The sequence below is a fragment of the Eubalaena glacialis genome, unplaced genomic scaffold (genome assembly GCF_028564815.1).
Source record: "Eubalaena glacialis isolate mEubGla1 unplaced genomic scaffold, mEubGla1.1.hap2.+ XY scaffold_629, whole genome shotgun sequence".
Classification (NCBI taxonomy): Eukaryota; Metazoa; Chordata; class Mammalia; order Artiodactyla; family Balaenidae; genus Eubalaena; species Eubalaena glacialis.
Genome location: NW_026871524.1, coordinates 78,632 through 90,692, shown reverse-complemented (window position 1 = coordinate 90,692; position 12,061 = coordinate 78,632). Strand labels below are relative to the sequence as shown.

The 12,061-nt window shown below is 73.9% G+C and overlaps 8 non-coding genes and 3 pseudogenes across 8 annotated transcripts; all 11 read right to left on the bottom strand.

Annotated features, from left to right (window-relative positions):
* Positions 1 to 430: 430 nt before the first annotated feature.
* On the bottom strand, positions 431 to 549 carry LOC133083807 (5S ribosomal RNA). The gene has a single exon (XR_009699293.1). It is a non-coding gene; the product is annotated as a 5S ribosomal RNA (ribosomal RNA).
* Positions 550 to 1,471: 922 nt separating this feature from the next.
* Positions 1,472 to 1,590, bottom strand: LOC133083806 (5S ribosomal RNA). Its single transcript, XR_009699292.1, has one exon. It is a non-coding gene; the product is annotated as a 5S ribosomal RNA (ribosomal RNA).
* Positions 1,591 to 2,499: 909 nt separating this feature from the next.
* On the bottom strand, positions 2,500 to 2,618 carry LOC133083750 (5S ribosomal RNA; annotated as a pseudogene).
* Positions 2,619 to 3,525: 907 nt separating this feature from the next.
* On the bottom strand, positions 3,526 to 3,644 carry LOC133083805 (5S ribosomal RNA). Its single transcript, XR_009699291.1, has one exon. It is a non-coding gene; the product is annotated as a 5S ribosomal RNA (ribosomal RNA).
* A 910-nt stretch (positions 3,645 to 4,554) lies between these two features.
* Positions 4,555 to 4,673, bottom strand: LOC133083749 (5S ribosomal RNA; annotated as a pseudogene).
* Positions 4,674 to 5,619: 946 nt separating this feature from the next.
* LOC133083804 (5S ribosomal RNA) lies at positions 5,620 to 5,738 on the bottom strand. The gene has a single exon (XR_009699290.1). It is a non-coding gene; the product is annotated as a 5S ribosomal RNA (ribosomal RNA).
* Positions 5,739 to 6,656: 918 nt separating this feature from the next.
* Positions 6,657 to 6,775, bottom strand: LOC133083802 (5S ribosomal RNA). The gene has a single exon (XR_009699288.1). It is a non-coding gene; the product is annotated as a 5S ribosomal RNA (ribosomal RNA).
* Positions 6,776 to 7,683: 908 nt separating this feature from the next.
* Positions 7,684 to 7,802, bottom strand: LOC133083748 (5S ribosomal RNA; annotated as a pseudogene).
* A 910-nt stretch (positions 7,803 to 8,712) lies between these two features.
* On the bottom strand, positions 8,713 to 8,831 carry LOC133083801 (5S ribosomal RNA). Its single transcript, XR_009699287.1, has one exon. It is a non-coding gene; the product is annotated as a 5S ribosomal RNA (ribosomal RNA).
* Positions 8,832 to 10,806: 1,975 nt separating this feature from the next.
* On the bottom strand, positions 10,807 to 10,924 carry LOC133083721 (5S ribosomal RNA). The gene has a single exon (XR_009699246.1). It is a non-coding gene; the product is annotated as a 5S ribosomal RNA (ribosomal RNA).
* Positions 10,925 to 11,842: 918 nt separating this feature from the next.
* On the bottom strand, positions 11,843 to 11,961 carry LOC133083800 (5S ribosomal RNA). The gene has a single exon (XR_009699286.1). It is a non-coding gene; the product is annotated as a 5S ribosomal RNA (ribosomal RNA).
* Between the last annotated feature and the right edge of the window lie 100 nt (positions 11,962 to 12,061).

Here is a 12,061-nt window from a genome sequence, read left to right as displayed (position 1 = left end):
CCCACTCTCGGCCGTGGCGAAGTGGCAAAGGGTGGGCTTTTTCCGGAGGGAGCTGTGGAGAGACACACGGGCAGACAGGGGGCTGCGGCGCGGCTGGGCTCCGGTGGGGGCGGCCAAGTGCAGGTCGAGGGCTTCGTGGGCCGCACGGACGGCACCCCGGCCTGCGGCGGAGTCTGGGTCCGGGCCAGCCACCACGGGAGCGGCTGGGGTGGCGGCTGCCTTCCAGGGCCGCCTTCTGGCCGCCTGGCCGGCCAGGCCGGCGCGGAGCGCCCCCTCTGGCGCGCTGTGGTGGGAGGGGCCGGAGGAGGTGGGGCCTGCAGCGCTGCCCGGCGGGGGCGGGTGCGGGGGCGGAGGCAGCGGCCTCGGCCTCGGCCTCGGCCTCGGCCTAGGCCGCGGGCGACTAAAGGAGAAGGCGGAGCGGGAGGCAAAAAGCCTACAGCACCCGGTATTCCCAGGCGGTCTCCCATCCAAGTACTAACCAGGCCCGACCCTGCTTAGCTTCCGAGATCAGACGAGATCGGGCGCGTTCAGGGTGGTATGGCCGTAGACGTTAAAAGGGGCCCGCGGAGTGCTCTTGAGGCCCAGCTTCGCTGGCGCTTGCGCCTCCCCGCCAGCCCGGCGGCCAGCCCGCCCCGGCAGGGCCCCGCCGCCCGCCCAGGCAGGGCAACGGGCGGCCTCGGGTACCAGGGGGGTGGCGGAGGGTTCGGCGACCTCCCAGCCCAGGGCGGGCGGGACCCACCAAACCGTTCGGCGCTTGGCGCCCCGCCCCAGATCCCGCACGTCGCTCACAGGGACGTGGCCCCGGAGGCTTCAGGGCCCGGGGCCCGCGGTCCCTTGGGCCTCCCCTCTGCCCGCCCACGCGGCGCTAGGCCGCAGCCCAGCCGCAGCCCGGGCCGGCCCTCCTGCCCGACGGCAGTCGGCCCTTAACCCACTGGGAGCCACCATTGAGTCGGCACGGCCCCTTAGCCCCAGCAAGGCCACCCTTGCCCCCACGCCACCCGCCGAGCACAGGACCCGGCGCCTTGTGGCCGGCCGGCCCGGAGCACCGGCCCCGGCCCCCGCCCCCGCTCCCGCCCCCGGCCGTGGCGAAACGGCGGAGGGGGGCTTTTTCCGGAGGGAGCTGTGGAGAGACACACCGGCAGATAGGTGGCTGCGCCGGGGCTGGGCGCTGGTGGGGGCGGCCAGGTGCAGGTCAAGGGCTCGCGGGCCGCACGGCCGGCACCCGGGCCTGAGGCGGAGTCTGGGTTCAGGCCAGCCACCCCGGGAGCGGCTGGGATGCGGCTGCCTTCCAGGGCCGCCTTCTGGCCGCCTGGCCGGCCAGGCAGGCGGAGAGCGCCCCCTCCCCTCTGGCGCGCTGTGGTGGGAGGGGCCGGAGGAGGTGGGGCCTGCAGCGGTGCCCGGCGGGGGCGGGGGCGGGGGCGGGGGCGGAGGCGGCGGGCGACTAAAGGAGAAGGCGGAGCGGGAGGCAAAAAGCCTACAGCACCCGGTATTCCCAGGCGGTCTCCCATCCAAGTACTAACCAGGCCCGACCCTGCTTAGCTTCCGAGATCAGACGAGATCGGGCGCGTTCAGGGTGGTATGGCCGTAGACGCAGGAGGGGCCCGCGCGGTGCCTCTTGAGGCCCAGCTTCGCTGGCGCCTGCGCCTTACCGCCATGCCGGCGGCCAGCCCTCTCCCGCAGGGCCCTGCCGCCCGCCCAGGCAGGCGACAGGAGGCCTCGGGGACCCGGGGGTGGCGGAGTGGTGGGCCACCTCGCAGCCCAGGGCGGGCGGGACGCTCCAGGCCCGTCGGCGCTTGGCGCCCCGCCGCAGATCCCGCTCGACGCTCACAGGGACGCGGCCCCGGAGGCTTCAGGGCCCGGCGGCCGCGGTCCCTTGGGCATCCCCCCCTGCCCGCCCACGCGGAGTTAGGCGCAGCCCGGCCACGGCCGGGCCGGCCCTCCGGCCGGGCAGCAGCTGGCCCGAAGCCACTGGGAGCCACCATGGAGTGGGCACGGCCCCTTAGCCCCAGCAAGGCCCCCCCTTGCCCCCACGCCGCCCGCCGAGCACAGGACCCCGGCCCTGGTGGCCGGCAGGCCCGGAGAAGCGGCCCCGGCCCCCGCCCCCGCTCCCGCCCCCGGCCGTGGCGAAACGGCGGAGGGGGGGGCTTTTTCCGGAGGGAGCTGTGGAGAGACACACGGGCAGACAGGGGCTGCGGCGCGGCTGGGGCTCCGGTGGGGGCGGCCAAGTGCAGGTCGAGGGCCTCGCGGGCCGCACGGACGGCACCCCGGCCTGCGGCGGAGTCTGGGTCCGGGCCAGCCACCACGGGAGCGGCTGGGTGGCGGCTGCCTTCCAGGGCCGCATTCTGGCCGCATGTCCAGCCAGCTCGGCGGGGAGCGATCCCTCCGGCGCGCTGTGTTGGGAGGGACGTGAGGAGGTGAGGCCTGCAGCGGTGCTCAGCGGGGGCGGAGGCGGCCTCGGCCGCGGGCCACTAAATGTCAAGGCGGAGCGGGAGGCAAAAAAGCCTACAGCACTCGGTATTCCCATGTGGTCTCCCATCCAGGTACGAAACAGGCCAGACCCTGATTAGCTTCCGAGATCAGACGAGGTGTGGTGCGTTCAGGGAGGTGTGGCCGTAGAATGCAGCGGGGGCCACGGTGTGCCTCTTGAGGCTTAGCTTCGCTGGTGCTGGCGACTTACCGCCAGCCCGGCAGCCAACCCTCTCCGGCGCGGCCCTGCGTCCGCCCAGGCAAGCGACAGGAGGCCTCGAGGGCCCGGGGGTGGTGGAGTTGTGGGCGACTTCGCAGCTCAGGTCAGGCGGGACCCTCCAGGCCTGTAGGCGCTTGGCCCTCCGCCCCAGAGCCGCTCAACGCTCACAGGACTTGGCCCCGGAGGCTTAAGGGCCTGTGGCCCTCGGTCCCTTGTGCATTCCCCACCCTGTCAATCCACACAGTGCTAGGCGCAGCCCAGCCACGGCCTGGCCGGCCCGCCTGCCCAACGGCAGTTGGCCCGAAGCCACTGGGAGCCACCATTGAGCCGGCACGGCCCCTTAGACACAGCAACGCCACCCTTGCCCCCACGCCAACTGCCGAGCAAAGTTCCCGGCGCCTGGTGTCTAGCCAGCCCAGCGAACCGGTCCCAGCCCACGACCCCGCTCCCACTCTCGGCCGTGGCGAAGTGGCAAAGGGTGGCTTTTTCCGGAGGAGCTGTGGAGAGACACACGGGCAGACAGGGGGCTGCGGCGCGGCTGGGCTCCGGTGGGGGCGGCCAAGTGCAGGTCGAGGGCTTCGTGGGCCGCACGGACGGCACCCCGGCCTGCGGCGGAGTCTGGGTCCGGGCCAGCCACCACGGGAGCGGCTGGGGTGGCGGCTGCCTTCCAGGGCCGCCTTCTGGCCGCCTGGCCGGCCAGGCCGGCGCGGAGCGCCCCCTCTGGCGCGCTGTGGTGGGAGGGGCCGGAGGAGGTGGGGCCTGCAGCGCTGCCCGGCGGGGGCGGGGGCGGGGGCGGAGGCGGTGGGCGACTAAAGGAGAAGGCGGAGCGGGAGGCAAAAAGCCTACAGCACCCGGTATTCCCAGGCGGTCTCCCATCCAAGTACTAACCAGGCCCGACCCTGCTTAGCTTCCGAGATCAGACGAGATCGGGCGCGTTCAGGGTGGTATGGCCGTAGACGCAGGAGGGGCCCTCGCGGTACCTCTTGAGGCCCAGCTTCGCTGGCGCCTGCGCCTTACCGCCATGCCGGCGGCCAGCCCTCTCCGGCAGGGCCCTGCCGCCCGCCCAGGCAGGCGACAGGAGGCCTCGGGGACCCGGGGGTGGCGGAGTGGTGGGCCACCTCGCAGCCCAGGGAGGGCGGGACGCTCCAGGCCCGTCGGCACTTGGCGCCCCGCCGCAGATCCCGCTCGACGCTCACAGGGACGCGGCCCCGGAGGCTTCAGGGCCCGGCGGCCGCGGTCCCTTGGGCATCCCCCCCTGCCCGCCCACGCGGAGTTAGGCGCAGCCCGGCCACGGCCGGGCCGGCCCTCCGGCCGGGCAGCAGCTGGCCCGAAGCCACTGGGAGCCACCATGGAGTGGGCACGGCCCCTTAGCCCCAGCAAGGCCCCCCCTTGCCCCCACGCCGCCCGCCGAGCACAGGACCCCGGCCCTGGTGGCCGGCAGGCCCGGAGAAGCGGCCCCGGCCCCCGCCCCCGCTCCCGCCCCCGGCCGTGGCGAAACGGCGGAGGGGGGGGCTTTTTCCGGAGGGAGCTGTGGAGAGACACACGGGCAGACAGGGGGCTGCGGCGCGGCTGGGCTCTGGTGGGGGCGGCCAAGTGCAGGTCGAGGGCCTCGCGGGCCGCACGGACGGCACCCCGGCCTGCGGCGGAGTCTGGGTCCGGGCCAGCCACCACGGGAGCGGCTGGGGTGGCGGCTGCCTTCCAGGGCCGCATTCTGGCCGCATGTCCAGCCAGCTCGGCGGGGAGCGATCCCTCCGGCGCGCTGTGTTGGGAGGGACGTGAGGAGGTGAGGCCTGCAGCGGTGCTCAGCGGGGGCGGAGGCGGCCTCGGCCGCGGGCCACTAAATGTCAAGGCGGAGCGGGAGGCAAAAAAGCCTACAGCACTCGGTATTCCCATGTGGTCTCCCATCCAGGTACGAAACAGGCCAGACCCTGATTAGCTTCCGAGATCAGACGAGGTGTGGTGCGTTCAGGGAGGTGTGGCCGTAGAATGCAGCGGGGGCCACGGTGTGCCTCTTGAGGCTTAGCTTCGCTGGTGCTGGCGACTTACCGCCAGCCCGGCAGCCAACCCTCTCCGGCGCGGCCCTGCCGTCCGCCCAGGCAAGCGACAGGAGGCCTCGAGGGCCCGGGGGTGGTGGAGTTGTGGGCGACTTCGCAGCTCAGGTCAGGCGGGACCCTCCAGGCCTGTAGGCGCTTGGCCCTCCGCCCCAGAGCCGCTCAACGCTCACAGGACTTGGCCCCGGAGGCTTAAGGGCCTGTGGCCCTCGGTCCCTTGTGCATTCCCCACCCTGTCAATCCACACAGTGCTAGGCGCAGCCCAGCCACGGCCTGGCCGGCCCGCCTGCCCAACGGCAGTTGGCCCGAAGCCACTGGGAGCCACCATTGAGCCGGCACGGCCCCTTAGACACAGCAACGCCACCCTTGCCCCCACGCCAACTGCCGAGCAAAGTTCCCGGCGCCTGGTGTCTAGCCAGCCCAGCGAACCGGTCCCAGCCCACGACCCCGCTCCCACTCTCGGCCGTGGCGAAGTGGCAAAGGGTGGGCTTTTTCCGGAGGGAGCTGTGGAGAGACACACGGGCAGACAGGGGGCTGCGGCGCGGCTGGGCTCCGGTGGGGGCGGCCAAGTGCAGGTCGAGGGCTTCGTGGGCCGCACGGACGGCACCCCGGCCTGCGGCGGAGTCTGGGTCCGGGCCAGCCACCACGGGAGCGGCTGGGGTGGCGGCTGCCTTCCAGGGCCGCCTTCTGGCCGCCTGGCCGGCCAGGCCGGCGCGGAGCGCCCCCTCTGGCGCGCTGTGGTGGGAGGGGCCGGAGGAGGTGGGGCCTGCAGCGCTGCCCGGCGGGGGCGGGTGCGGGGGCGGAGGCAGCGGCCTCGGCCTCGGCCTCGGCCTCGGCCTAGGCCGCGGGCGACTAAAGGAGAAGGCGGAGCGGGAGGCAAAAAGCCTACAGCACCCGGTATTCCCAGGCGGTCTCCCATCCAAGTACTAACCAGGCCCGACCCTGCTTAGCTTCCGAGATCAGACGAGATCGGGCGCGTTCAGGGTGGTATGGCCGTAGACGTTAAAAGGGGCCCGCGGAGTGCCTCTTGAGGCCCAGCTTCGCTGGCGCTTGCGCCTCCCCGCCAGCCCGGCGGCCAGCCCGCCCCGGCAGGGCCCCGCCGCCCGCCCAGGCAGGGCAACGGCGGCCTCGGGTACCAGGGGGGTGGCGGAGGGTTCGGCGACCTCCCAGCCCAGGGCGGGCGGGACCCACCAAACCGTTCGGCGCTTGGCGCCCCGCCCCAGATCCCGCACGTCGCTCACAGGGACGTGGCCCCGGAGGCTTCAGGGCCCGGGGCCCGCGGTCCCTTGGGCCTCCCCTCTGCCCGCCCACGCGGCGCTAGGCGCAGCCCAGCCGCAGCCCGGGCCGGCCCTCCTGCCCGACGGCAGTCGGCCCTTAACCCACTGGGAGCCACCATTGAGTCGGCACGGCCCCTTAGCCCCAGCAAGGCCACCCTTGCCCCCACGCCACCCGCCGAGCACAGGACCCGGCGCCTTGTGGCCGGCCGGCCCGGAGCACCGGCCCCGGCCCCCGCCCCCGCTCCCGCCCCCGGCCGTGGCGAAACGGCGGAGGGGGGGCTTTTTCCGGAGGGAGCTGTGGAGAGACACACCGGCAGATAGGTGGCTGCGCCGGGGCTGGGCGCTGGTGGGGGCGGCCAGGTGCAGGTCAAGGGGCTCGCGGGCCGCACGGCCGGCACCCGGGCCTGAGGCGGAGTCTGGGTTCAGGCCAGCCACCCCGGGAGCGGCTGGGATGCGGCTGCCTTCCAGGGCCGCCTTCTGGCCGCCTGGCCGGCCAGGCAGGCGGAGAGCGCCCCCTCTGGCGCGCTGTGGTGGGAGGGGCCGGAGGAGGTGGGGCCTGCAGCGGTGCCCGGCGGGGGCGGGGGCGGGGGCGGGGGCGGAGGCGGCGGGCGACTAAAGGAGAAGGCGGAGCGGGAGGCAAAAAGCCTACAGCACCCGGTATTCCCAGGCGGTCTCCCATCCAAGTACTAACCAGGCCCGACCCTGCTTAGCTTCCGAGATCAGACGAGATCGGGCGCGTTCAGGGTGGTATGGCCGTAGACGCAGGAGGGGCCCGCGCGGTGCCTCTTGAGGCCCAGCTTCGCTGGCGCCTGCGCCTTACCGCCATGCCGGCGGCCAGCCCTCTCCCGCAGGGCCCTGCCGCCCGCCCAGGCAGGCGACAGGAGGCCTCGGGGACCCGGGGGTGGCGGAGTGGTGGGCCACCTCGCAGCCCAGGGCGGGCGGGACGCTCCAGGCCCGTCGGCGCTTGGCGCCCCGCCGCAGATCCCGCTCGACGCTCACAGGGACGCGGCCCCGGAGGCTTCAGGGCCCGGCGGCCGCGGTCCCTTGGGCATCCCCCCCTGCCCGCCCACGCGGAGTTAGGCGCAGCCCGGCCACGGCCGGGCCGGCCCTCCGGCTGGGCAGCAGCTGGCCCGAAGCCACTGGGAGCCACCATGGAGTGGGCACGGCCCCTTAGCCCCAGCAAGGCCCCCCCTTGCCCCCACGCCGCCCGCCGAGCACAGGACCCCGGCCCTGGTGGCCGGCAGGCCCGGAGAAGCGGCCCCGGCCCCCGCCCCCGCTCCCGCCCCCGGCCGTGGCGAAACGGCGGAGGGGGGTTTTTTCCGTAGGGAGCTGTGGAGAGACACACGGGCAGACAGGGGGCTGCGGCGCGGCTGGGCTCTGGTGGGGGCGGCCAAGTGCAGGTCGAGGGCCTCGCGGGCCGCACGGACGGCACCCCGGCCTGCGGCGGAGTCTGGGTCCGGGCCAGCCACCACGGGAGCGGCTGGGGTGGCGGCTGCCTTCCAGGGCCGCATTCTGGCCGCATGTCCAGCCAGCTCGGCGGGGAGCGATCCCTCCGGCGCGCTGTGTTGGGAGGGACGTGAGGAGGTGAGGCCTGCAGCGGTGCTCAGCGGGGGCGGAGGCGGCCTCGGCCGCGGGCCACTAAATGTCAAGGCGGAGCGGGAGGCAAAAAAGCCTACAGCACTCGGTATTCCCATGTGGTCTCCCATCCAGGTACGAAACAGGCCAGACCCTGATTAGCTTCCGAGATCAGACGAGGTGTGGTGCGTTCAGGGAGGTGTGGCCGTAGAATGCAGCGGGGGCCACGGTGTGCCTCTTGAGGCTTAGCTTCGCTGGTGCTGGCGACTTACCGCCAGCCCGGCAGCCAACCCTCTCCGGCGCGGCCCTGCCGTCCGCCCAGGCAAGCGACAGGAGGCCTCGAGGGCCCGGGGGTGGTGGAGTTGTGGGCGACTTCGCAGCTCAGGTCAGGCGGGACCCTCCAGGCCTGTAGGCGCTTGGCCCTCCGCCCCAGAGCCGCTCAACGCTCACAGGACTTGGCCCCGGAGGCTTAAGGGCCTGTGGCCCTCGGTCCCTTGTGCATTCCCCACCCTGTCAATCCACACAGTGCTAGGCGCAGCCCAGCCACGGCCTGGCCGGCCCGCCTGCCCAACGGCAGTTGGCCCGAAGCCACTGGGAGCCACCATTGAGCCGGCACGGCCCCTTAGACACAGCAACGCCACCCTTGCCCCCACGCCAACTGCCGAGCAAAGTTCCCGGCGCCTGGTGTCTAGCCAGCCCAGCGAACCGGTCCCAGCCCACGACCCCGCTCCCACTCTCGGCCGTGGCGAAGTGGCAAAGGGTGGGCTTTTTCCGGAGGGAGCTGTGGAGAGACACACGGGCAGACAGGGGGCTGCGGCGCGGCTGGGCTCCGGTGGGGGCGGCCAAGTGCAGGTCGAGGGCTTCGTGGGCCGCACGGACGGCACCCCGGCCTGCGGCGGAGTCTGGGTCCGGGCCAGCCACCACGGGAGCGGCTGGGGTGGCGGCTGCCTTCCAGGGCCGCCTTCTGGCCGCCTGGCCGGCCAGGCCGGCGCGAAGCGCCCCCTCTGGCGCGCTGTGGTGGGAGGGGCCGGAGGAGGTGGGGCCTGCAGCGCTGCCCGGCGGGGGCGGGGGCGGGGGCGGAGGCGGCGGGCGACTAAAGGAGAAGGCGGAGCGGGAGGCAAAAAGCCTACAGCACCCGGTATTCCCAGGCGGTCTCCCATCCAAGTACTAACCAGGCCCGACCCTGCTTAGCTTCCGAGATCAGACGAGATCGGGCGCGTTCAGGGTGGTATGGCCGTAGACGCAGGAGGGGCCCGCGCGGTACCTCTTGAGGCCCAGCTTCGCTGGCGCCTGCGCCTTACCGCCATGCCGGCGGCCAGCCCTCTCCGGCAGGGCCCTGCCGCCCGCCCAGGCAGGCGACAGGAGGCCTCGGGGACCCGGGGGTGGCGGAGTGGTGGGCCACCTCGCAGCCCAGGGCGGGCGGGACGCTCCAGGCCCGTCGGCACTTGGCGCCCCGCCGCAGATCCCGCTCGACGCTCACAGGGACGCGGCCCCGGAGGCTTCAGGGCCCGGCGGCCGCGGTCCCTTGGGCATCCCCCCCTGCCCGCCCACGCGGAGTTAGGCGCAGCCCGGCCACGGCCGGGCCGGCCCTCCGGCCGGGCAGCAGCTGGCCCGAAGCCACTGGGAGCCACCATGGAGTGGGCACGGCCCCTTAGCCCCAGCAAGGCCCCCCCTTACCCCCACGCCGCCCGCCGAGCACAGGACCCCGGCCCTGGTGGCCGGCAGGCCCGGAGAAGCGGCCCCGGCCCCCACCCCCGCTCCCGCCCCCGGCCGTGGCGAAACGGCGGAGGGGGGGCTTTTTCCGGAGGGAGCTGTGGAGAGACACACGGGCAGACAGGGGGCTGCGGCGCGGCTGGGCTCCGGTGGGGGCGGCCAAGTGCAGGTCGAGGGCCTCGCGGGCCGCACGGACGGCACCCCGGCCTGCGGCGGAGTCTGGGTCCGGGCCAGCCACCACGGGAGCGGCTGGGGTGGCGGCTGCCTTCCAGGGCCGCATTCTGGCCGCATGTCCAGCCAGCTCGGCGGGGAGCGATCCCTCCGGCGCGCTGTGTTGGGAGGGACGTGAGGAGGTGAGGCCTGCAGCGGTGCTCAGCGGGGGCGGAGGCGGCCTCGGCCGCGGGCCACTAAATGTCAAGGCGGAGCGGGAGGCAAAAAAGCCTACAGCACTCGGTATTCCCATGTGGTCTCCCATCCAGGTAGGAAACAGGCCAGACCCTGATTAGCTTCCGAGATCAGACGAGGTGTGGTGCGTTCAGGGAGGTGTGGCCGTAGAATGCAGCGGGGGCCACGGTGTGCCTCTTGAGGCTTAGCTTCGCTGGTGCTGGCGACTTACCGCCAGCCCGGCAGCCAACCCTCTCCGGCGCGGCCCTGCCGTCCGCCCAGGCAAGCGACAGGAGGCCTCGAGGGCCCGGGGGTGGTGGAGTTGTGGGCGACTTCGCAGCTCAGGTCAGGCGGGACCCTCCAGGCCTGTAGGCGCTTGGCCCTCCGCCCCAGAGCCGCTCAACGCTCACAGGACTTGGCCCCGGAGGCTTAAGGGCCTGTGGCCCTCGGTCCCTTGTGCATTCCCCACCCTGTCAATCCACACAGTGCTAGGCGCAGCCCAGCCACGGCCTGGCCGGCCCGCCTGCCCAACGGCAGTTGGCCCGAAGCCACTGGGAGCCACCATTGAGCCGGCACGGCCCCTTAGACACAGCAACGCCACCCTTGCCCCCACGCCAACTGCCGAGCAAAGTTCCCGGCGCCTGGTGTCTAGCCAGCCCAGCGAACCGGTCCCAGCCCACGACCCCGCTCCCACTCTCGGCCGTGGCGAAGTGGCAAAGGGTGGGCTTTTTCTGGAGGGAGCTGTGGAGAGACACACGGGCAGACAGGGGGCTGCGGCGCGGCTGGGCTCCGGTGGGGGCGGCCAAGTGCAGGTCGAGGGCTTCGTGGGCCGCACGGACGGCACCCCGGCCTGCGGCGGAGTCTGGGTCCGGGCCAGCCACCACGGGAGCGGCTGGGGTGGCGGCTGCCTTCCAGGGCCGCCTTCTGGCCGCCTGGCCGGCCAGGCCGGCGCGGAGCGCCTCCCTCTGGCGCGCTGTGGTGGGAGGGGCCGGAGGAGGTGGGGCCTGCAGCGCTGCCCGGCGGGGGCGGGGGCGGGGGCGGAGGCAGCGGCCTCGGCCTCGGCCTCGGCCTCGGCCTAGGCCGCGGGCGACTAAAGGAGAAGGCGGAGCGGGAGGCAAAAAGCCTACAGCACCCGGTATTCCAGGCGGTCTCCCATCCAAGTACTAACCAGGCCCGACCCTGCTTAGCTTCCGAGATCAGACGAGATCGGGCGCGTTCAGGGTGGTATGGCCGTAGACGTTAAAAGAGGCCCGCGGAGTGCCTCTTGAGGCCCAGCTTCGCTCGCGCTTGCGCCTCCCCGCCAGCCCGGTGGCCAGCCCGCCCCGGCAGGGCCCCGCCGCCCGCCCAGGCAGGGCAACGGCGGCCTCGGGTACCAGGGGGGTGGCGGAGGGTTCGGCGACCTCCCAGCCCAGGGCGGGCGGGACCCACCAAACCGTTCGGCGCTTGGCGCCCCGCCCCAGATCCCGCACGTCGCTCACAGGGACGTGGCCCCGGAGGCTTCAGGGCCCGGGGCCCGCGGTCCCTTGGGCCTCCCCTCTGCCCGCCCACGCGGCGCTAGGCGCAGCCCAGCCACAGCCCGGGCCGGCCCTCCTGCCCGACGGCAGTCGGCCCTTAACCCGCTGGGAGCCACCATTGAGTCGGCACGGCCCCTTAGCCCCAGCAAGGCCACCCTTGCCCCCACGCCACCCGCCGAGCACAGGACCCGGCGCCTTGTGGCCGGCCGGCCCGGAGCACCGGCCCCGGCCCCCGCCCCCGCTCCCGCCCCCGGCCGTGGCGAAACGGCGGAGGGGGGGCTTTTTCCGGAGGGAGCTGTGGAGAGACACACCGGCAGATAGGTGGCTGCGCCGGGGCTGGGCGCTGGTGGGGGCGGCCAGGTGCAGGTCAAGGGGCTCGCGGGCCGCACGGCCGGCACCCGGGCCTGAGGCGGAGTCTGGGTTCAGGCCAGCCACCCCGGGAGCGGCTGGGATGCGGCTGCCTTCCAGGGCCGCCTTCTGGCCGCCTGGCCGGCCAGGCAGGCGGAGAGCGCCCCCTCTGGCGCGCTGTGGTGGGAGGGGCCGGAGGAGGTGGGGCCTGCAGCGGTGCCCGGCGGGGGCGGGGGCGGGGGCGGGGGCGGAGGCGGCGGGCGACTAAAGGAGAAGGCGGAGCGGGAGGCAAAAAGCCTACAGCACCCGGTATTCCCAGGCGGTCTCCCATCCAAGTACTAACCAGGCCCGACCCTGCTTAGCTTCCGAGATCAGACGAGATCGGGCGCGTTCAGGGTGGTATGGCCGTAGACGCAGGAGGGGCCCGCGCGGTGCCTCTTGAGGCCCAGCTTCGCTGGCGCCTGCGCCTTACCGCCATGCCAGCGGCCAGCCCTCTCCCGCAGGGCCCTGCCG